This window comes from Marmota marmota, unplaced genomic scaffold (genome assembly GCF_001458135.2).
Source record: "Marmota marmota marmota unplaced genomic scaffold, marMar, whole genome shotgun sequence".
Classification (NCBI taxonomy): domain Eukaryota; kingdom Metazoa; phylum Chordata; class Mammalia; order Rodentia; family Sciuridae; genus Marmota; species Marmota marmota.
The window spans coordinates 26,020,479-26,045,189 of NW_025999982.1; the positions used below are offsets into that span (position 1 = coordinate 26,020,479).

Sequence of the window (24,711 nt, forward strand, 5' to 3'; positions counted from 1 at the left end):
TACTTCAATAGATATTTTCAAAACTCAATCACCTTAGCAAAATGTCTTTTTAAAATTTCAAATCCCATAAAAACTATGAACTAGCACAGGAGGCTGAGCAGGAGGATTATGAATTCAAAGCCAGCCTCAGCAATTTAGGGAGGCCCTAATCAACTTAGCAAGACCCTGTCTCAAAATAAAAAAAATAACCCAGCAACTCAGGAGACTGAGACAGGAGGATCGCAAGTTCAAAGCCAGCCTCAGCCAAAAAAGAGGCGCTAAGCAACTCAGTGAAACCTTGTCTCTAAATAAAATACAAAATAGGGCTACAGATGTGGCTCAGTTGTCAAGTGTCCCTGAGTTCAATCTCCTATACCCAGACAATAATAAACAAATAAATAAAAAGTGCTGTGGATGTGGCTCTGTAGTTAAGCTTCCCTGGTATTAAAAAAATTATATACATAATATATAATTCATTTGTTATTGTGTATACACTACTCCTTCAAAGGCTACTTATGGCTGATGTCAGAATCACAAAGGCTTTTATTCATTTGTGCTTTTTATCAAAGTTATAACCATGATGTTCACTGGCTTTTTTATAAAATGCTGAGAAGAACAGAACTGAAAACTCTGGGAAGTGCTGACTTTTATTTCTAGAGTTTATTGGAATTTTTTAGAAAAACGATCCTAAGAATTTTAAATGAATGTATCTCTTTTATTCACCTTTCTTTTCTTTCTTTCTTTCTTTCTTCTTCTTTTTTTTTCCTTTAAGGAAACAACTCCATGGAATCACAAATTGAATTACTAATAAGAAACCCTAATCTGGTAAATATATCCCTCTCCAAGGAAATTAAATGGTTAAACTGTTTCAACAACATATACTTAAAAAAAAAAAAAAACACTTTATTGTAATGCTTTGTTGCCCAGCCTGGCCTCAAACTCCTGGGCTCAAGTAATCCTCCTATATCAACATCCTGAGTAGCTAGAACTACAAGTGTGCACCACCATATATGACACTCAACAGTATATATACTTTTATTCTCATTATGAACACTCTGGACCATAAATGCAATTTTAAAAAGTGTTCATTAATTCCTATCACCAAGGAAAAAAATTTTAAGTACATTTAGAAGAAAACTACTTCATGAAAATAGAAGGGAGCCCAGTAGAGTGGAGGAAGGGGACCAGGGAGAGAGAGGAGGGAAGGGAAAGGGGAGGAACTGGGGAATTAATTGATCTCATTATGTCATGCACATGTATGAATATGTAACAACAAAGCCTACTATCAAGTACAATTATAATACATCAATAAAAAGATATTTAAAGAGAAAAAGGGGGAAAATAAATAAATATAATAATGTTAGAGTTTTCTCAGTTCATAAAAAAAAGCAAGCTACCAATAGTCCTTCCCACAAATCACTGAAAGCAATAATGCATTGACCCAATTAGAAAACATCTAAATACATATTCTGTTTATCTTTCCCATTTTTTCAAATTTTTATCACAATTATAATAAAAATAAACTGGAAAGATTTGCTTTCATTGATATAAATGAAATAAAGTAATCAACAAAAAACCTTATGTTCAGGGTGTAGACAAGAAGGCTATGTGTACACATATGAATCCTTATTCTATCCATGAAATAAAGTTTTACTATGAACTGTAACACTGACTTTCTTTGTGGAATCATTTCACTCCTCTATAACCACAACTTCAAATTAAATGAGACAAGTTTTCTAATCAAAGAAAAAATGAAATTAAATGCATCTTGAAGTAGAGTGTGAGTAAGCCTATTGGTTTAGGGGGATGCTTCTATTTCAGATAAGTCCATTACCAGTCCACAGGTGTCGTGTGTCCTCTCTGAAACCAAAGGCTAGACTCACACTCATCTGGGGAAGGCACAAAATCAAAGGCAAGTTTGATTTTTCTTATATGGAGTATTAAGCAAGACATTACCAAACTGTATGATCCACTTTAACCATTTGTCCACAAATATCTAGAAGATCCACTATGGATTACTAGATAAACTAATAGCCCTATGAAAATACTGTTGAGCTTATCAAATAAAATTAAACCTCTTTGGCAAATTCTAATCAAGGCATACAATTCATGCAAAGATGGCTGTGGAGAGAGGCAGAGCTCTTACTGTGCTAGAAGAACATAAATGTGGGTAATGAGACACTTGAGTGTCATGTAAGTCAGCCACGAACTCAGCACTTTTCCTCTCTAGATTTCTGCTTCTCTATCCTCTAAAAGAAGAGCATAGTAAACTAGGAGGTTTGACAACATGCCACCCAAGCCACTCTGCAGAACTCTTCAACCAAGGGGGTGCATAACAACTGCTCCCCTTTTCCTTCATCAGGAACAATTGTTTTTCTAACAGTCTGGTATCCCTCTATCCTCTGAGGTAGTCTCAACCTCTGCATGTCGACTCTTTCTCTCTCCTCCCCACTGCTCCACACAAGAACAAAGTAGACTTCTTGAGGAATATAGAAGCCATCTTATAACCATTTAGGAGAAGGACTTTTATAAAGGCTCTTAGGAAGTACTTACTGAATACTATGGACTCTAGGGATACTGAAAAATCAAAAGTTTCCATGATGAAACTCCTAGTTTTCCCTGACTAGTCTCCCATAGGGTAGGTAGGTTTTACCTCTAGGGGATACCTGATTTCCAGCCTCTGTTGACTATTAGGTGATCTTGGACTGCAGGGGAAGACACTGGCACACAAAATCTGCATCGGGTGCTTCCCTCTGCTTACTAAGCTGACTAGTTGACAGAGTCCATCTTAAACATGAGTTAAAGAAATAAGCAGAAATAGCAGATCAACAGTCATTCAGGATAGGTTCAGAAAACAAATATGAGGAGTAGGGTGGGAGGTGTGTATATGTGTGGGTGGGTGAGTGAGTTATTTTATAGAAATAAATTTAAGAAATAATAGAGAGGTCATACTATCTAGTGGTTAAAGTGAAATCTCTGGAATGAGAACACCTGGACTTGGATAATTTCACTGCTAATTATGAAACAATGGCCAAGTCACTTAACTTCTCCACACTTCATATCTAAAATCAGGATAAGAAAAATACCTACATAACAAGGTCCTTTAGTAGTTAAATTAATATATGGAAAGCAGTTGATCACCCCTAAAATACCCTCAAGTATTAATAGGCATTAAACAGAGACATGCCCTTAAACAAGGTCTTGCACATAGGAGACCTCTGTCATTTGTTTAATGATCTGCCATTGCTATCTTGAACTTCTTAATAATTTTTGACAAAAGGTTCTACATTTTCATTTTGTAGGGTGTTCTACAAATTATTTAGACAGTCATGAGTATTCACAGTAATACTGCAATATTTTCCCAATTCTATGAGAAATACCCATTTGCAACTCTATTGGAAATACTCACCAGGCTATTTTGTTAACTCTTGAAGGTAGAAAGTTTCATTTATTCCATATCTTCACAAAATAAACTCTCTTAGATGAGTCAACAAAACATAATACATTTTCTAAATTCCAAGAACTTATATAGGAAAACCCCATGGTTTTTGAGATATGTCTTAGACATATTGAGATATGTCTTAATTATGATTATCTCCTGTCTTCCACCTAGTACCCATTCTCCAATAAGGGTAGACTCAAATTCTAAAATGTAGGGACAGAGGAACTTAAATGAAGGATACACTCAGAGACATAACAGTTGACATATCTCAGGATATGAGAATGGGATGTGGAAACATAGAGGTAAGATCCTCTTTTCCAATCTTTCTTGTGTCATGGGACAAAAAGATTTCTGAAATTATTAGGATTGTGTTAGAAGTTCCAGTCAATTTTTTTTTCTTTTTTTTTACTGGTTGTTCAAAACATTACAAAGCTCTTGACATATCATATTTCATACATTAGATTCAAGTGGGTTATGAACTCCCATTTTTACCCCAATTACAGATTGCAGACTCACATCGGTTACACATCCACATTTTTACATGATGCCATATCTGTGGCTGTTGTATTATGCTACCTTTCCTATCCTCTATTATCCCCCCTCCCCTCCCCTCCCATCTTCTCTCTCTACCCCATCTACTACAATTCATTTCTCTCCTTGATTTTTTTTCCCATTCCCCTCACAACCTCTTATATGTAATTTTGTGTAACAATGAAGGTATCCTTCCATTTCCATGCAATTTCCCTTTTCTCTCCCTTTCCCTCCCACCTCATGTCTCTGTTTAATGTTAGTCTTTTCCTCCTGCTTTTCCTCCTGCTCTGTTCTTAGTTGCTCTCATTATATCAAAGAAGACATTTGGCATTTGTTTTTTAGAGATTGGCTAGCTTCACTTAGCATAATCTGCTCTAATGCCATCCATTTCCCTGCAAATTCCATGATTTTGTCATTTTTTAGTGCTGCGTAATACTCCATTGTGTATAAATGCCACATTTTTTTATCCATTCATCTATTGAAGGGCATCTGGGTTGGTTCCACAGTCTAGCTATTGTGAATTGTGCTGCTATGAACATCAATGTGGCAGTATCCCTGTAGTATGCTCTTTTAAGGTCTTCAGGGAATAGTCCGAGAAGGGCAATAGCTGTGTCAAATGGTGGTTCCATTCCCAGCTTTCCCATGAATCTCCATACTGCTTTCCAAATTGGCTGCACCAATTTGCAGTCCCACCAGCAATGTAAAAGTGTACACTTTTCCCCACAACCTCACCAGCACTTGTTGTTATTTGACTTCAAAATGGCTGCCAATCTTACTGGAGTGAGATGGTATCTTAGGGTGGTTTTGATTTGCATTTCTCTGACTGCTAGAGATGGTGAGCATTTTTTCATGTACTTGTTGATTGATTGTATGTCCTCCTCTGAGAAGTGTCTGTTCAGGTCTTTGGCCCATTTGTTGATTGGGTTATTTGTTTTCTTATTGTTTAATTTTTTGAGTTCTTTGTATACTCTGGATATTAGGGCTCTATCTGAAGTGTGAGGAGTAAAAATTTGTTCCCATGATGTAGGCTCCCTATTTACCTCTTTTATTGTTTCTCTTGCTGAGAGAAAACTTTTCAGTTTAAGTAAGTCCCATTTGTTGATTTTTGTTATCAACTTTTGTGCTATGGGTGTCCTATTAAGGAATTTGGAGCCCGACCCTACAATATGTAGATCGGAGCCAACTTTTTCTTCTATCAGACGCAGAGTCTCTGATTTGATATCTAGCTCCTTGATCCACTTTGAGTTAACTTTTGTGCATGGCGAGAGGAGGGGATTCAGTTTCATTTTGTTGCATATGGATTTCCAGTTTTCCCAGCACCATTTGTTGAAGATGCTATCCTCCCTCCATTGCATGCTTTTAGCTCCTTTATCAAATATAAGATAGTTGTAGCTTTGTGGATTAGTCTCTGTGTCCTCTATTCTGTACCATTGGTCCACCCTCCTGTTTTGGTACCAGTACCATGCTGTTTTTGTTACTATTGCTCTGTAATATAGTTTTAAGTCTGGTATCGCTATACCGCCTGATTCGCACTTCCTGCTTAGAATTGCTTTTGCTATTCTGGGTCTTTTATTTTTCCATATGAATTTCATGATTGCTTTATCCATTTCTACAAGAAATGCCGTTGGGATTTTGATTGGCATTGCATTAAACCTATAGAGAACTTTTGGTAATATCGCCATTTTGATGATGTTAGTTCTGCCTATCCATGAACAGGGTATATTTTTCCATCTTCTAAGATCTTCTTCTACTTCTCTTTTTAGGGTTTTGTAGTTTTCATTGTATAAATCTTTCACCTCTTTTGTTAGGTTGATTCCCAAGTATTTTATTTTTTTTGAGGATATTGTGAATGGAGTGTTTTTCCTCATTTCCGTTTCAGAAGTTTTGTCGCTGATATACAGAAATGCCTTTGATTTATGCGTGTTGATTTTATATCCTGCCACTTTGCTGAATTCATTTATTAGTTCTAGTAGTTTTTTTGTAGACCCTTTTGGGTCTTCTAGGTATAGAATCATGTCATCTGCAAATAGTGATAATTTAAGTTCTTCCTTTCCTATTTTTATGCCTTTAATTTCTTTCGTCTGTCTAATTGCTCTGGCCAGTGTTTCGAGAACTATATTGAATAGAAGTGGTGATAGAGGGCATCCCTGTCTTGTTCCAGATTTTAGGGGGAATGCCTTCAATTTTTCTCCATTGAGAATGATGCTAGCCTGAGGCTTAGCATAGATAGCTTTTACAATGTCGAGGTAAGTTCCTGTTATCCCTAGTTTTTCTAATGTTTTGAACATAAAGGGATGCTGTACTTTGTCGAATGCTTTTTCTGCGTCTATTGAGATGATCATATGGTTCTTATTTTTAAGTCTATTGATGTGGTGAATAACATTTATTGATTTCCGTATATTGAACCATCCTTGCATCCCAGGGATGAATCCTACTTGATCATGGTGCACAATTTTTTTGATGTGCCTTTGTATCCGATTCGCCAGAATTTTATTGAGGATTTTTGCATCTAGGTTCATCAGAGATATTGGTCTGTAGTTTTCTTTCTTTGAGGTGTCTTTGTCTGGTTTCGGAATCAGGGTGATGTTGGCCTCATAGAATGAATTTGGCAGAGCTCCTTCTTTTTCTATTTCCTGAAATAACTTGAAAAGTATTGGTATTAATTCTTCCTTAAAGGTTTTGTAAAACTCCGCTGTATACCCATCCGGTCCTGGGCTTTTCTTGGTTGGAAGTCTTTTGATTGCTTCTTCTATTTCATCTATTGTTATTGGTCTGTTTAAGTTGTGAGTATCCTCCTGACTCAGTCTGGGCAAATCATATGACTTAAGGAATTTATCGATGTCTTCACTATCTTCTATTTTATTGGAATATAGGTTTTCAAAATAATTTCTAATTGTCTTCTGTATTTCTGTAGTGTCTGTTGTGATATTGCCTTTTTCATCCCGTATGTTAGTAATTTGAGTTCTCTCTCTTCTTCTCTTCGTTAGCATGGCTAAGGGTCTGTCGATCTTATTTATTTTTTCAAAGAACCAACTTTTAGTTTTGTTAATTTTTTCAATAGTTTTTTTTGTTTCAATTTCGTTGATTTCCGCTCTGATTTTAATTATTTCTTGCCTTCTACTACATTTGCTGTTGTTTTGCTCTTCCTTTTCTAGGGTTTTGAGATGAAGTGTGAGTTCGTTTATTTTTTGGTTTTTTCTTTTATTGAGGAATGAACTCCAGGCAATGAATTTCCCTCTTAAAACTGCTTTCATTGTGTCCCATAGATTCTGATATGTTGTATCTGTATTTTCATTTATCTCTAAGAATTTTTTGATTTCCTCCTTTATGTCTTCTGTAAAACATTGATCATTCAGTAACATATTGTTCATTTTCCAAGTGATGCAGGATTTTTTCTTCCTTCTTTTATCATTGATTTCCAGTTTCATTCCATTATGATCAGATAAGATGCATGGTATTATCTCCACACCTTTATATTTACTAAGAGTTGCTCTATGGCATAATATATGGTCTATCTTTGAGAAGGATCCATGTGCTGCTGAGAAGAGCATGTATCCACTTGATGATGGTTGATATATTCTATATATGTCAGTTAAGTCTAGGTTATTAATTGTGTTATTGAGTTCTATAGTTTCTCTATTCAGTTTTTGTCTGGTGGATCTGTCCAATGGAGAGAGCGGTGTGTTGAAGTCACCGATAATTATTGTGTTGTGGTCTATTTGACTCTTGAACTTGAGGAGAGTTTGTTTTATGAAGGTTGCAGCACCATTGTTTGGTGCATACATATTGATAATTGTTATGTCTTGTTGGTGGATGGTTCCTTTTAACAGTATATAGTGGCCTTCTTTATCCCTTTTGATTAACTTAGGGTTGAAGTTGATTTTATTCGATATGAGTATAGCCACTTCTGAGGACCATGTGAGTGGTATGATTTTTCCTAGCCTTTCACTTTCAACCTGTGAATGTCTTTTCCTATCATATGAGTCTCCTGGAGGCAGCATATTGTTGGATTTGTTTTTTTAATCCAGGTTACTAGCCTACATCTCTTGATTGGTAAATTTAAGCCATTAACGTTTAAGGTTACTATTGATATATTGTTTGTACTTCCAGTCATGTTTATTTATTTATTTATTTTAATATGGCTCGTTTTTCCTTTTTGGTTATATTTTTTTTGTTCTTCCCTTTACTGAGTTACCTCCCAATGTTAGTTTTGGGTGCTGTTTTTCAATTCCTCTTCTTGTAGTGTTTTGCTCAAAATGCCTTGCAGTGCTGGTTTTCTGGCTGCAAATTCTTTTAACTTTTGTTTATCGTGAAATATTTTCATTTCATTGTCAAATCTGAAGCTTAATTTTGCTGGATACAGTATTCTTGGTTGGAATCCATTATTTTTCAGCATTTGAAATACGTTGTTCCAGGATCTTCTTGCTTTCAACATCTGTGATGAAAAATCAGCCGTTAACCTAATTGGTTTACTCCTGAATGTAATCTGCCTTCTTTCTCTCGTAGCTTTTAATATTCTCTCCTTGTTCAGTATGTTGGATATCTTCATAATTATGTGTCTTGGAGTTGGTCTATTACGGTTTTGTATGTTTGGGGTCCTGTAGGCTTCCAGGATTTGGCAATCCATTCCATCTTTCATATCTGGGAAGTTTTCTAGGATTATTTCCTTCAGTAGATTATTCATTCCTTTGGTTTGAACCTCTATACCTTCTTCTATCCCGATGACTCTCAAGTTTGTTTTTTTTATAACATCCCATATCTCTTGGATAGATTGCTGGTGATTTCTTAGCGTCCTTTCTGTGTTGACTATATTCTTTTCAAGTTGATACACTTTGTCTTCATTATCAGATGTTCTGACTTCTATTTGATCTAGTCTATTTGTAATATTCTTGTTTGAGTTTTTAATTTGGTTTATGGTTTCCTGCATTTGTAGGATTACTGTTTTATTTTTTTTTAAATCTCTATCTCCTGGTGTAGCTTGTTCTTTGCCATTCGAATTTGCCTATTTAATTCGTTTTCAAAGTATACTTTCATTGTTTGGACTTACTGTCTAATGTCTTCTCTAAGATTCCATTCCATCTGAGTTAGGTATGCCTTGAGTTCTTTCTCTGTCCATTTTTCTGAAGCCTCTAGGTTCTCCTGTGAATTTAAGTTGTCCTGCATTGTTTGTAATCCTTTTTTCCCTTGTTTTTTCATGGTGCTCATGTTACTCTCCAACTCTGTTTGACTGCTGTGTTTCTGTTTTCTTCTTTAAATTTGTTTTGGTTTTTATAGTTTCAATATCTCTCCTTTGTGTTGGGAGACAATGTTTAGAGATGTTGGATTTAATTGTGAATTAAGGTAAATTCATTAGTTTCATTAGAGGCCTACAGAATTTGATGGCATGTATAGAATTGAGGTTTGAACTTAGGATTTTATGTTGAGGTCGGGCGCTTTGATGGTATGGAGGTTAGTATATGTTAGCTTTTTGGGGGGGTTGCTCCAATGCAGGTGGATATTAACAAGAGAATAGACAGGAGTAGTTGGTGGTAGTTAAGGGCTTAGGCGGACTATAGACCGATTTGTAGTATTCATCTATTTGCATTTAGTAAGTTGTATGTAATCTGGGTGGTCATGCTTAAGAGGAAAGATGGGGAAAAGGTAAGGAAGCAAACCAAGAAAGAGAGAGGGAGAGAGGAAAGAAAGAGAAAAGAATAGAAAAGGAAATGATAATAAAAAATAATAATAATAAAATTCAGTAAAATAAAAATTACATTTAAAAAATAATAGTATAATTGTAGAAAAGAAAAAAATTAAAATTAAAAAATTTTTTAAAAAATTAAAAGAAAAAAGGGACACTGTTAGGCTTCTATTTTCTTCGCTTCCAGTAGGTGGTGCTGTGCCTTCCCGGCCAAGATTTTGCCCTCCGGCTGTAGGAAACAATCCGTGTGAAGCAGCTCCCTCCTCCCCCCACTTGTGTCTCTCAAAACCTGTTAGCTTAGGTTTATTCCTGGTTTCTAGTCCCCTGGCTTCTCCTGTCAGCCAGGCCTTTCCCAGTGTGATACCTCTCGGCAGTTCAAGCTGCACTTTGTGCCTGCAGTTTCCTGGACGTGGAGTGCGGCTTTTGGGAACCAGCATCTTACTGTTTTGATTCCCTCCGCTGGCCCCTCCTCCTAGAGCTGGCGAAACAGGTTTTGTTCTCGCCGCTGGTGGGAGGGAGGAGTTGGGGGTCAGGTGCCTTTACCTTTCCCCCACTCCTCTACTCACGCTCACTCTGTTAATCACGCCCCCGGAAAGCTGGGGAGAGATTTTATGTGATTTCCCCACTGTATGGGGGATGGTCAAGATGTCACAGACCTGTTCTATCGCTGAATGAGCTGTGATAGGTCGAAAACTGGCGATGGTGACGTCAGCTCTCCAAGATGGTGGCCGCTGGCTTCCTCGGTGGTCTGACCAGTGTGGAGAACAGAACTGGACTGCTTCTGTCCCCCGTCTCAAACCCAGAATTCAGCACTGAGCACAGTGAGGGCACAGCCGGCAGGAGCCCGCAGAATCAGCAGTGCCATATCTCTGCGTTGCTAGCTCGCCCGTTTCTAGGGACGCTGTTTCCCGGCGCGCACCGCAGTCTCTAGCAGCGGGGTGAGACGCTGAATAAGCAGCTTGAATCTCCGGGCGGACAAATCTCTCGCGGTTGAGCCCCAGTAACCAATTCTCAGGCGATGGAAACCCTTCCTCTAGGTTTCGGTGCACCCCAATTTTGCTGGAACTTCCTAACAAGATAGCTTTTGTCCGTTCTAACTCATCATTCACCCGCGCAGTGACGCGGTACACGGGGGTGATGCACTCCATTCGCCGCCATCTTCCAGTTCCAGTCGATTAACAAACTCAGAATCCTTCCCGGATATTTAGACTAAATCAGATAACCATCACCAGATTGCACCAAAATATAGCACAGATTTGATAATGAGTTGCACCTCCAGCTCAGAACTTGAGGTTTACCACAACTTGAGTTCATGTAGCTCATTCATTTTATTAATCTTACAATACACTAATCTATTTAATTAATATCACAATAATCTGTCTTGGCTCCCAGTTTATTTCATTTGGTGAAGACTTCATAACTAGATAAATAAAAAAACAACAAAAAGAAATTGATGAAAAACAAGTTACAAATGAGTGACTTCTTTAAATGTGTGCCACAGAACATAATCCTATAAGATATATAGTTTTTAAATACTACATACTATATTCTTTTGTTTCAAGATTAACATTAGCCAATAAAATAGTAAAAGCCTTGAGAATTTTTATAGCAAATGAAGCTATTTAATTGTGGCTAAGCCATATATTTTCAAATTAAACTAATAAACATTCTCAAACATTAATTTTTTGGCAGAAAATATATATAAGAATACTAATATAATTATCAAAAGATATGAGAGTTTAGACACAGAAAGACCTGTGTGGCCTGGGAAAGTAAAAAAAGCACTCAAGTCTAATATTTTGTATTTCTGTCACTTTAATTCTTTTGTGGAACAAAATGTATTTTGTCATAGTCACCAAAACTTTGAATTCAACAAAACATTTAAAAATAGCATTTTTTATATTTTATGTGGAGAAATTTTACTAATTTTACATGGGGGTGAGGGAGCATTCTTGTCATGTATCACATAGAAAAAAAGAATAAATTTTCCTATAGATATTTCTGTTTCATTCTTCCCACTTAAAGTGCTTCTCCTAACCCATCTCTTTAGTTTCTTCTTACTCATCCTACACAAACTTCCAAGAAACACCCCCACTTGTGTTGAATAGTTCAGCTCTTCCCTAAACTTACTAATCCCTTTCTACAAAAGTATACTAGACACTCAGGCAGTGCATAGAGATTGTTATGGTTTGGATATGAGGTGTCTCCCAAAAGCTCATGTGAGACAATGCAAGAAGATTTGGAGGAAAAATTATTGGGCTACAGCCTTAACCTAATCAGTGAATTAATCCCTGATTGAATTAATTTAGTTGTAAGTGGAGGTGTGGCTGGAGGAAGTGGTTCATTGGGGGCGTGGCTGTGGTATATATTTTGTATCTGGAGAATGGAGTCTCTCTCTCTCTCTCTGCTTTCTGATCATCATGTGAGCTGCTTTCCTTTGCTGTATTCTTCCTCCATGATGTTCTGCCTCACCTCGAGCCCTGATGAATGGAGCCAGCATTCTATGGATTAAGACATTTGAAACTGTGAGCCCTCAAGTAAACTTTTCCTCCTAAAATTGTTCTAGTCAAATTCTTTAGTCACAGCAGCAGAAAAGCTGACTAAAACAGGGATCATCTGTTCTTCTTCATGCAAGCCCCTCCATGTTTGTCTCCCTATATAATTGGCTTATCAAAGTATTTGCTTCAAGTCTCTCAGCTGCAAACACCTATTACAAAGAAAGTAAGATTCCTTTTATATATATATAATATATATTATATATATGATATAAATATATTTTATATATATGGAGATATGTGTGTGTGTGTGTGTGTGTGTATAACTTAACCTGAGGATATTCCAGGCCATTAGGGAGAGAACTGAAGTGGGCCAGGGGACTAATGACTATTTAATGTATGTATCTATTTTTAAAACACTAATATCATATTATATACCAGGCATTGTTTTTAAATGCTTTACAAAAATCAACTCATTTGAATCCTGCAAATCTCAACTGCAATCCCAAAAGGCAGTCTGGGCTTCAGCACAATTCTTCTCATCACTCAATGTCTAAATTAGGACCTTTTCCAGAGTTCTGCTGGCAAAGTCAGAGGCAGCTCCCTTTGTTTACATTCCCCACTGCATCTCCCTAAACTCCTTCATGGGTCTGTAGTTGCCCCCAAATGATCCATAACTTAACATTGGCTTCCCTAGGAGCTCAGTCCTTAGACTGAGTTTTCTCTCTACTTATATGTTAGGGTCTGTAAACAAGTCAAGATGGCACCTGGCATTTTGCCAGAGGGAGTGGTTTGTGAAATAACGCCAGTGAGCCATTAAGTATAGAGATTCCTTATTGGTTGACTGCTGTATCTAGGTTATGTTAATTAAGATAAGCTGTGTGGAATGTATATATACCTCTCCTGTCCTACAATAAATGGCTCCCACTCCTGCTGTATCAATGTACACAAGTTGTTTGTCACCCCCCCCCCCCCCCCCCCCCCCCCCCCCCCCCCCCCCCCCCCCCCCCCCCCCCCCCCCCCCCCCCCCCCCCCCCCCCCCCCCCCCCCCCCCCCCCCCCCCCCCCCCCCCCCCCCCCCCCCCCCCCCCCCCCCCCCCCCCCCCCCCCCCCCCCCCCCCCCCCCCCCCCCCCCCCCCCCCCCCCCCCCCCCCCCCCCCCCCCCCCCCCCCCCCCCCCCCCCCCCCCCCCCCCCCCCCCCCCCCCCCCCCCCCCCCCCCCCCCCCCCCCCCCCCCCCCCCCCCCCCCCCCCCCCCCCCCCCCCCCCCCCCCCCCCCCCCCCCCCCCCCCCCCCCCCCCCCCCCCCCCCCCCCCCCCCCCCCCCCCCCCCCCCCCCCCCCCCCCCCCCCCCCCCCCCCCCCCCCCCCCCCCCCCCCCCCCCCCCCCCCCCCCCCCCCCCCCCCCCCCCCCCCCCCCCCCCCCCCCCCCCCCCCCCCCCCCCCCCCCCCCCCCCCCCCCCCCCCCCCCCCCCCCCCCCCCCCCCCCCCCCCCCCCCCCCCCCCCCCCCCCCCCCCCCCCCCCCCCCCCCCCCCCCCCCCCCCCCCCCCCCCCCCCCCCCCCCCCCCCCCCCCCCCCCCCCCCCCCCCCCCCCCCCCCCCCCCCCCCCCCCCCCCCCCCCCCCCCCCCCCCCCCCCCCCCCCCCCCCCCCCCCCCCCCCCCCCCCCCCCCCCCCCCCCCCCCCCCCCCCCCCCCCCCCCCCCCCCCCCCCCCCCCCCCCCCCCCCCCCCCCCCCCCCCCCCCCCCCCCCCCCCCCCCCCCCCCCCCCCCCCCCCCCCCCCCCCCCCCCCCCCCCCCCCCCCCCCCCCCCCCCCCCCCCCCCCCCCCCCCCCCCCCCCCCCCCCCCCCCCCCCCCCCCCCCCCCCCCCCCCCCCCCCCCCCCCCCCCCCCCCCCCCCCCCCCCCCCCCCCCCCCCCCCCCCCCCCCCCCCCCCCCCCCCCCCCCCCCCCCCCCCCCCCCCCCCCCCCCCCCCCCCCCCCCCCCCCCCCCCCCCCCCCCCCCCCCCCCCCCCCCCCCCCCCCCCCCCCCCCCCCCCCCCCCCCCCCCCCCCCCCCCCCCCCCCCCCCCCCCCCCCCCCCCCCCCCCCCCCCCCCCCCCCCCCCCCCCCCCCCCCCCCCCCCCCCCCCCCCCCCCCCCCCCCCCCCCCCCCCCCCCCCCCCCCCCCCCCCCCCCCCCCCCCCCCCCCCCCCCCCCCCCCCCCCCCCCCCCCCCCCCCCCCCCCCCCCCCCCCCCCCCCCCCCCCCCCCCCCCCCCCCCCCCCCCCCCCCCCCCCCCCCCCCCCCCCCCCCCCCCCCCCCCCCCCCCCCCCCCCCCCCCCCCCCCCCCCCCCCCCCCCCCCCCCCCCCCCCCCCCCCCCCCCCCCCCCCCCCCCCCCCCCCCCCCCCCCCCCCCCCCCCCCCCCCCCCCCCCCCCCCCCCCCCCCCCCCCCCCCCCCCCCCCCCCCCCCCCCCCCCCCCCCCCCCCCCCCCCCCCCCCCCCCCCCCCCCCCCCCCCCCCCCCCCCCCCCCCCCCCCCCCCCCCCCCCCCCCCCCCCCCCCCCCCCCCCCCCCCCCCCCCCCCCCCCCCCCCCCCCCCCCCCCCCCCCCCCCCCCCCCCCCCCCCCCCCCCCCCCCCCCCCCCCCCCCCCCCCCCCCCCCCCCCCCCCCCCCCCCCCCCCCCCCCCCCCCCCCCCCCCCCCCCCCCCCCCCCCCCCCCCCCCCCCCCCCCCCCCCCCCCCCCCCCCCCCCCCCCCCCCCCCCCCCCCCCCCCCCCCCCCCCCCCCCCCCCCCCCCCCCCCCCCCCCCCCCCCCCCCCCCCCCCCCCCCCCCCCCCCCCCCCCCCCCCCCCCCCCCCCCCCCCCCCCCCCCCCCCCCCCCCCCCCCCCCCCCCCCCCCCCCCCCCCCCCCCCCCCCCCCCCCCCCCCCCCCCCCCCCCCCCCCCCCCCCCCCCCCCCCCCCCCCCCCCCCCCCCCCCCCCCCCCCCCCCCCCCCCCCCCCCCCCCCCCCCCCCCCCCCCCCCCCCCCCCCCCCCCCCCCCCCCCCCCCCCCCCCCCCCCCCCCCCCCCCCCCCCCCCCCCCCCCCCCCCCCCCCCCCCCCCCCCCCCCCCCCCCCCCCCCCCCCCCCCCCCCCCCCCCCCCCCCCCCCCCCCCCCCCCCCCCCCCCCCCCCCCCCCCCCCCCCCCCCCCCCCCCCCCCCCCCCCCCCCCCCCCCCCCCCCCCCCCCCCCCCCCCCCCCCCCCCCCCCCCCCCCCCCCCCCCCCCCCCCCCCCCCCCCCCCCCCCCCCCCCCCCCCCCCCCCCCCCCCCCCCCCCCCCCCCCCCCCCCCCCCCCCCCCCCCCCCCCCCCCCCCCCCCCCCCCCCCCCCCCCCCCCCCCCCCCCCCCCCCCCCCCCCCCCCCCCCCCCCCCCCCCCCCCCCCCCCCCCCCCCCCCCCCCCCCCCCCCCCCCCCCCCCCCCCCCCCCCCCCCCCCCCCCCCCCCCCCCCCCCCCCCCCCCCCCCCCCCCCCCCCCCCCCCCCCCCCCCCCCCCCCCCCCCCCCCCCCCCCCCCCCCCCCCCCCCCCCCCCCCCCCCCCCCCCCCCCCCCCCCCCCCCCCCCCCCCCCCCCCCCCCCCCCCCCCCCCCCCCCCCCCCCCCCCCCCCCCCCCCCCCCCCCCCCCCCCCCCCCCCCCCCCCCCCCCCCCCCCCCCCCCCCCCCCCCCCCCCCCCCCCCCCCCCCCCCCCCCCCCCCCCCCCCCCCCCCCCCCCCCCCCCCCCCCCCCCCCCCCCCCCCCCCCCCCCCCCCCCCCCCCCCCCCCCCCCCCCCCCCCCCCCCCCCCCCCCCCCCCCCCCCCCCCCCCCCCCCCCCCCCCCCCCCCCCCCCCCCCCCCCCCCCCCCCCCCCCCCCCCCCCCCCCCCCCCCCCCCCCCCCCCCCCCCCCCCCCCCCCCCCCCCCCCCCCCCCCCCCCCCCCCCCCCCCCCCCCCCCCCCCCCCCCCCCCCCCCCCCCCCCCCCCCCCCCCCCCCCCCCCCCCCCCCCCCCCCCCCCCCCCCCCCCCCCCCCCCCCCCCCCCCCCCCCCCCCCCCCCCCCCCCCCCCCCCCCCCCCCCCCCCCCCCCCCCCCCCCCCCCCCCCCCCCCCCCCCCCCCCCCCCCCCCCCCCCCCCCCCCCCCCCCCCCCCCCCCCCCCCCCCCCCCCCCCCCCCCCCCCCCCCCCCCCCCCCCCCCCCCCCCCCCCCCCCCCCCCCCCCCCCCCCCCCCCCCCCCCCCCCCCCCCCCCCCCCCCCCCCCCCCCCCCCCCCCCCCCCCCCCCCCCCCCCCCCCCCCCCCCCCCCCCCCCCCCCCCCCCCCCCCCCCCCCCCCCCCCCCCCCCCCCCCCCCCCCCCCCCCCCCCCCCCCCCCCCCCCCCCCCCCCCCCCCCCCCCCCCCCCCCCCCCCCCCCCCCCCCCCCCCCCCCCCCCCCCNCAGACCTTTTCCCGTTTTAGCAGCTTTCCAAACTTTTTTCTTTTTTTTTTTTTTTTTTTTTTGCACTCTTAATTTTGGTTTATTCTCCTTATTTTTCTTTTTTTTACCAATGTTTTCTTCCTAATTATTGTTTTTTTCAGTTTCCCTATTGTGTTATATTTTTAATATCTCGAGCTCTTGCTCTCAGGCCTTCTTTTCTTTTTGTCTTCTCTTTCCTATTCTTTGCTTTTCTGAAAGAATTTTCTTAAATTCTTTCTCAAGTCACAAGGATAATATCAAATGAAAAGTTATAAAAGTCCTTCCGCATTTTAATACTAGTTCTTGCAGAGTTATTTTTAACAAAATCGGTATAAATTATGTCAGCTTTGTATCATTAGTCGGTTTATTTTAATTGGGTATTTGCTAAGATAACCCTAGATAAAGATGAAATAATTCTCTACAACATGAATTTCTCTTGCACTGTTGCCACCAATGGTCAGTAGCCAGAAAAATAAAATACATTAAGAATTATGTTTTTAACATCCCAAACAAGTACTACTGATATCTTTAGTAAATAACCCAAATAAATTTTCCAACAGATATGTCGTTCTTCTGATTACATTTTGGAGAACTGAAAATTCTTCAAAGAGGATATCTTAGCAAGACAGTATTGTGTAATAGAAACATAATTTAGATGAAGTTTAGGCTTTCAAAAGTCACTAACACCAATGGAAAAATCAATATTCAATGTTTCTATGTCTATAATATAAAATTTCTATGTTGCTTTTAAAGTATTTCTATTTTTTTTTAAGAAGCAGCAGCAGTCTTGGATCCAAGAAAGTTTAACCAGGTAAATTTATACATTACAAGTCTTAAAACTAGAAACCATATTATTAACTGTGAAACTATGTAATTAGTTTCTTTATGAGTCTTCAATTTTTTGCTAGATAAAATTAAAACTGCCACCAAAAATTGAGGCCATTATGAACATGACAGGTCATTTGTTGAGAAAAAGGTTATGTAGAAATAGCATCTGATAATTTGTTGAAAATATTAGCATATAGATGGCTGTAGAATGTGTGAAGTATTATTAGAAGAATTTTAATCAAAAATTTTTGCAATATAAGTCAAATATAGTTCTATTCCAAATGTAGTTAGCTCCTTAGCCCTAATAGCAAGTATGACGTGCATTTACCTAAAAACAAATTCATGAAAAATTCACAATTGTGCCAATTTTTAAAGTCACAAGAAGAAAGATACATATATATATAACATCTATAACAACAAAGAATAAAAAATATTCTCTTTCCACACAGAGTTAAATTAACATCTTTTTTCAAGAACACTAGTAGCTTATCCTACCCTTTCTTAATTGATAAGAGTGTTTTCTATCACTATGGAGGTTGTGAATTCTAAGTGTGGCCTATTGACTCTGTATCTCTTCTTATAAACCAGACTCCAGGCATCTTTCAATCTTTCAAATTGTCCTAGTATATAGAAAAACACACAGAAAAAAAAAAAAACATAACCAAGTGTCCACATTCAAAGTGCTGAACAATTCTGAAATGTATGTTTCCTACCTCTTTTCTTTAAATTATCCAGTTCATCTATCTATTCAGTACTTTTGCAAAAACTCAATAATAGTAGCTACAGTATTGGTAATACGACACTCCAGGACCCTTAGATGGACAATAGCCAGTTTGTTTGAGCAAGTTATAGCAACCTGTTAGATATAACTTCAAAGATGTAAATGTAATGTTAACAATGAAATACCATTTCCAGGAAGATAGTGGGCCAGAGGGAGGCAGCATTCTGTGTCGCTCCGTGATCCAGATCTCACCTAGTTGGAATACTGCATCTATGAGAGTGTTAAAGGACCCCTATTCATTGACTTCTGCAGAAATCACCAGCGCTGTGACCCCTGCATAGGGCTCCGAGTCTCAGCATTCAAGTAGGACTCTGGACTCCTGGCTCCCAAAACCGAAAGCCCAGAGTTCTAGCCCACCCACGGCTCACTTAGCAGAATCACCTATCAGCACCTCTGCAGAATTCTTAGACTTCACTCCTCTCCCACGCAGGTCACTCGGTTGCTACCTAACCACAGCATAAGGCCATCACTCGGCTTCCCTCACTTCACCAGACACCCCAGCGCTGCAAGCAGACTGCCTCCATCTTGAGACCACCTTTCTCGCCATATTTGGTGGTGGGCAGCTCCCAGATCGTTTCTCCATTGGGCCAGGTTCCAGGTTTCCAACTCCCCATCTCCCCAGAGGCAATAACTCAACACAGTTACTACCCAACACAAAAACAGCTCTCAGTTGGACAGGTGTACAGTATGACTAGGGTACCGCCCACCTGGTATGAGCCTAGATGTAAGAGGTCCCACAATTGGGAACTGCTAAGGGAGAGAGAGACGTGGCTATAGTTTGGAGCCTAATAGAGAGACCAGGAACTGGGAAATCTCCAGGCAAGATAGGGAGATAGTACTGGGCGCTCAAGTCATATGAGCAAGCAGTCCCAAAAAGAGACCTGTGAGGTGCAGTCTCCCTGCAGGGACTGGTAGGTGGCACTCCCCCGCTTCCAGGTGCCCTACACCAGGACCAGTCTTCCCATCCTGCCTGAGGGCAGAGACACAAGCTTATAACAGACAACTCCACCCTATTGCATGAGAAGAGAAGCAGGAAAGAAATGGATCCCTAAAACTAGCAACAACCCTGGTTTCTTCCTTCAAATATTTTTTTTTTCTCTTTCTCTTTTAACCTTCTATCCTCCGGTCCTCAGATCCCCCAACATATGTGAAACCAAGAACTTTGTATGAAATAGGATTTTGAGGACTGAGTCTTCTGAATAATATAATATAGAGGTGTTGTATATGCCCATTTTTTTCTTTTCATTTTTCTTCTTTCATTTTTCTTTCCCCCTCCAAATTTTACTATTTTAACATCCTGTATATGTGTGTGTGTGTGTGTGTGTGTGTGTTTGAGAAAAATTGAAGGCATTCCCTCTAAAAACTGGAATAAGACAGGGATGCCCTCTTTCACCACTTCTATTCAACATAGTTATTGAAACCCTGGCCAGAGCAATTAGACAAAAGAAATTAAAAGGATATGTAGCACTCACTCGCCACAGACGGTCTGCCTTGCCACGTGCACTCCCTGCCCGACGCCCCGCAGAAATGCTTCGACTACCCACAGTCCTTCGTCAGATGAGACCAGTGTCTAGGGGACTGGCTCCTCATCTCACTCGGGCTTATGCCAAAGATGTAAAATTTGGTGCAGATGCCCGAGCCTTAATGCTTCAAGGTGTAGACCTTTTAGCTGTAGCTGTTACAATGGGGCCAAAGGGAAGAAAGGTAATTATTGAACAGAATTGGGGAAGTCCCAAAGTAACAAAAGATGGTGTGACTGTTGCAAAGTCAATTGATTTAAAGAAAAATACAAAAATATTGGAGCTAAACTTGTTCAAGTTGTTGCCAATAATACAAATGAAGAGGCCGGGGATGGCACCACCACTGCTACTGTACTGGCACACTCTATTGCCAAAGAAGGCTTTGAGAAGATTAGCAAAGGTGCTAATCCAGTGGAAATCAGGAGAGGTGTGATGTTAGCTGTTGATGCTGTAATTGCTGAACTCAAGAAGCAGTCTAAACCTGTGACAACTCCTGAAGAAATTGCTCAGGTTGCTACCATTTCTGCAAATGGAAACAAAGAAATTGGCAGCATTATTTCTGGTGCAATGAAAAAGGTTGGAAGAAAGGGTGTGATCACAGTAAAGGATGGAAAAACACTTGAGGATGAATTAGAAATTATTGAAGGCATGAAGTTTGATAGTGGCTATGTCTCTCCATACTTTATTAATACATCAAAAGGCAAAAATGTGAATTCCAGGATGCTTATGTTCTGTTGAGTGAAAAGAAAATTTCTAGCATCCAGTCCATTGTACCTGCTCTTGAAATTGCCAATGCTCACCATAAACCATTGGTCATAATTGCTGAAGATGTTGATGGAGAATCTCTAAGTACACTTGTTTTGAATAGGCTAAAAGTTGGTCTTCAGGTTGTGGCAGTTAAAGCTCCAGGTTTTGGTGACAACAGAAAGAACCAACTTAAAGATATGGCTATTGCTACTGGTGGTGCAGTGTTTGGTGAGGAGGATTTGACCCTAAATATTGAAGATGTTCAGCCTCTATGATTTAGGAAAAGTTGGAGAAGTCATTGTCACCAAAGATGATGCCATGCTTTTGAAAGGAAAAGGTGATGAAGCTCAAATTGAAAAGCATATTCAAGAAATCACAGAGCAATTAGAAACCACAAATAGTGAATACGAAAAGGAAAAACTGAATGAACGACTGGCAAAACTTTCAGATGGAGTAGCTGGGCTGAAGATTGGTGGGACAAGTAACGTTGAAGTGAATGAAAAGAAAGACAAAGTTACAGATGCCCTCAATGCTACAAGAGCTGCCGTTGAAGAAGACATTATTCTGGGTGGGGGAATGTGCTCTGCTTCGGTGCATTCCAGCCTTGGACTCACTAACTCCAGCTAATGAGGATCAGAAAATTGGTATAGAAATCATTAAAAAAAAAAAACAACAACACTTAAAATTCCTGCAATGACCATTGCTAAGAATGCAGGTGTTGAAGGCTCTTTGATAGTTGAGAAAATTCTGCAGAGTTCCTCAGAAGTTGGCTATGATGCTATGCTTGGAGATTTTGTGAATATGGTAGAAAAAGGACTCATTGGTCCAACAAAGGTTTTAAGAACTGCCTTACTGGATGCTGCTGGTATTGCTTCTCTGTTAACTACAGCAGAAGTCATAGTCACAGAAATTCCTAAAGAAGAAAAGGACCCTGGAATGGGCACAATGGGTGGAATGGGAGGTGGTATGGGAGGTGGCATGTTCTAATTCTCAGAAAAGTGCTTTACCATTATTAATGAACTGTGACAGGAAGCTCAAGGCTAGGTTCCTCACCAATAACTTCAGAGAAGTCAGTTGAAGAGAATGACTGAAGAAAAGGCTGGTTGATGTTTAATAAAATCACTATAACCATCAGTTACTGGTTTCAGTTGACAGTATATAATGGTTTACTGCTGTCATTGTATATGCCTACAGATAATTTATTTTGTATTTTTGAATAAAGACATTAGTACATTCCTGATACTGGATGAAAGAGCCTTGTACCAATGCACTGCTTTCAACTTAAATCACAAGGCATTTACTACTATCCTGCTAAAACCAGGATTTTAGTGCTTGCCATAACCAGATGAGAAGTTCAGAAGCAGCCTTTCTGTGGAGAATAATTGTGTACAAACTAGAGAAATATCCAATTATGTGACAACCTTTGTGTAATAAAAATTTGTTTAAAGTTAAAAAAAGGATATGTATAGGAAAAGAAGAACTGAAATTAGCACTATTTGCTGACAATATGATTCTATACCTAGAAAACCCAAAAAGCTCCACCAGAATACTTCTAGAACTAGTAAATGAATTCAGCAATGTAGCAGGATATAAAATCAACATGCATAAATCAAAGGCATTTCTGTATATCAGTGACATATCCTCTAAGAGGGAAATGAGGAAAACTACCCCATTTACAATAGATTAAAAAAAAATAGGATACTTGGAAATCAACTTAACAAAAGAGGTGAAACATCTATACAATGAAAACTACAGAACTCTAAAGAAGGAAATCAAACAAAACTTTAGAAGATGGAAAGATCCCCTTTTCTCTTGGATAGGCAGAATTAATATTATTAAAATGACGATACTTCCAAAAGTACTATACAGATTTAATGCAATTCTGATCAAAATCCCAATGACATTCCTCAAAGAAATAGAAAAATCAATCATGAAATTCATCTGGAAAAATAAGAGACCCAGAATAGCTAAAGCAATCCTTAGCAAGAAGAGTGAAGCAGGTGGCATCACTATACCAGACCTTAAACTATACTACAGAGGAATAGTAACAAAAACAGCATGGTATTGGCACCAAAACTGACTGGTAGACCAATGGTACAGGATAGAGGACACAGAGACTAACCCACAGAACTACAATTATCTTATATTAGACAAAGGTGTCAAGAACAGAGAAAAGGTAGCCTCTTCAACAAATGGTGCTGGGAAAACTGGAAATCCATATGTAGCAAAATGAAATTAAACCCCTATCTCTCACCATGCACAAAACTCAACTCAAAATGGATCAGGAATATAACCAGAAACCCTGCATCTAATAGAAGAAAAAGTAGGCCCTAATCTCTGTCATGTGGGATTAGGCCCCAACTTCCTTAATAAGACACCTGTGGCACAAGAATTAAAATCAAGAATCAATAAATGGTATGGATTCAAACTAAAAAGTTTCTTCTCAGCAAAAGAAACAATCTGTGTGGTGAATAGAGAGCCTACATCTTGGGAGCAAATCTTTATCCCTTACACATCAGATAGAGCACTAATCTCTAGGGTATATAAAGAACTCAAAAAGCTAAGCACCAAAAAAAACAAATAACCCAATCAATAAATGGGCCAAGGAACTGAAAAGATACTTCTAAGAAGAGGATATACAATCAATCATCAAATATATGAAAAAATGTACATCATTACTAGCAATTAGAGAAATGCAAATCAAAAGCACTCTTAAGATATCATCTCACTCCAGTCAGAATGACAGCTATTATGAAGACAAACAACAATAAATGTTGGCGAGGATGTGGGGGAAATGGTACGCTCATACATTGCTGGTGGAACTGCAAATTGGTGCAGCCAATATGGAAAGTAGTATGGAGATTCCTTGAAAAACTGGGAATAGAACCACCATTTGCCCCAGCTATCCCTCTCCTCAGTCTATACCCAAAGGTCTTAAAAACAGCATACTACAGGGACACAGCCACATCAATGTTTATAGCAGCACAATTCACAATAGCTAAACTATGGAACCAACCCAGATGCCCTTCAATAGATGAATGGATACCAAAAAAAAAAAAAATGTGGCAATAAAAGAGAATAAAATCATAGCATTTGCAGGTAAATGGATGGCATTGGAGAAGATAATGCTAAGTGATGTTAGCCAATCCCCCCAAAAAGAATTACTGAATGTTTTCTCTGATATAAGGAGGCTGATTCATAGTGGGGTAGGGAGGAGGAGCATGAGAGGAATAGATAAACTCTAGATAGGGCAGAGGGGTTGGAGGGGAAAGGAGAGAGCAAGAGGTTAGCAAGGATGGTAGAATGTGATGGACATTATTGTCCAAAGTACATGTAGTTTAAAACAATATGATTTTCAGCTCTAGAATTCTGATAATGAAGAGAGATAATGTGAATTATCATATAAGTCCTGTAAATGTCTTGGATTGAACTATTGACTCCTGACTGTTTCGATTTCAATTACTCAACAACAAAGTCATAGTATAAATGCTTGCAGCTAAAATTCATCTTAATTTATATTACAGTCATTTTGAGTTATGTATTATTGGTTTTATGTCTTTAGAATTCATATGCAATTATAAAACAAATTTTTAAATTGTAAATTAATTAAAGGTAGATGTTATAGACAGTTGCCATCAAAATCCCTTCTCCCCATTTTTTTCATGGTAATAAGATCTCATTTAGGAATATATTCAGCCAGATGAAAACATTACTTCTCAGCTTTCTGCAGAAGTATAACTATCTATGCCTGGGATAGCTCAAAAGTAGAACACTTTCCTAGCAAGTGTAAGGCTCTGGGTTTGACACTCAACACAGCAAAAACAAAACAAAAAGTAAAACTGACTGTGTGTATCCAAGTTCTTACTAGTGGACTGTGCATGGAAGAGGAATGAGTGATTCCTGCATCTCTTGCCTTCAAGGAAAAATTGTTTTTCTTCCCCTCTTTCCTTTTTCTTCTGGCTGAAAATGGCTGCAACAACTTTGATGACCCATTTAGGGGAAAAAGAGCAGACCTGTCAGCATGAGACCTTGGCTGACTGCACTTCATGCTGTGCAGCCCACCTGCCTCCCTGAGCTGCTGACTGAAAGAGGAAAGGTGTGCCCTTCGGTCTGACCCCATCCACTTGGGGGCCTTTGTTGCCACAGTTCAGCCCATACCCTAACTAATCTATGTCATCCCATAGTACCTTCTTAGTTACTGCAAAAGTTTAACTTATGAGTACTAGAAAAATAAAATCTTCTTTACTTTTAGTTGCAAATTCATCTGAGGGGTTACAT

General features: G+C 45.9%; 1 pseudogene; it reads left to right on the forward strand.

Annotated features, from left to right (window-relative positions):
* The first annotated feature begins 19,637 nt into the window (after positions 1 to 19,637).
* LOC107144024 lies at positions 19,638 to 21,648 on the forward strand (annotated as a pseudogene).
* Positions 21,649 to 24,711: the final 3,063 nt, after the last annotated feature.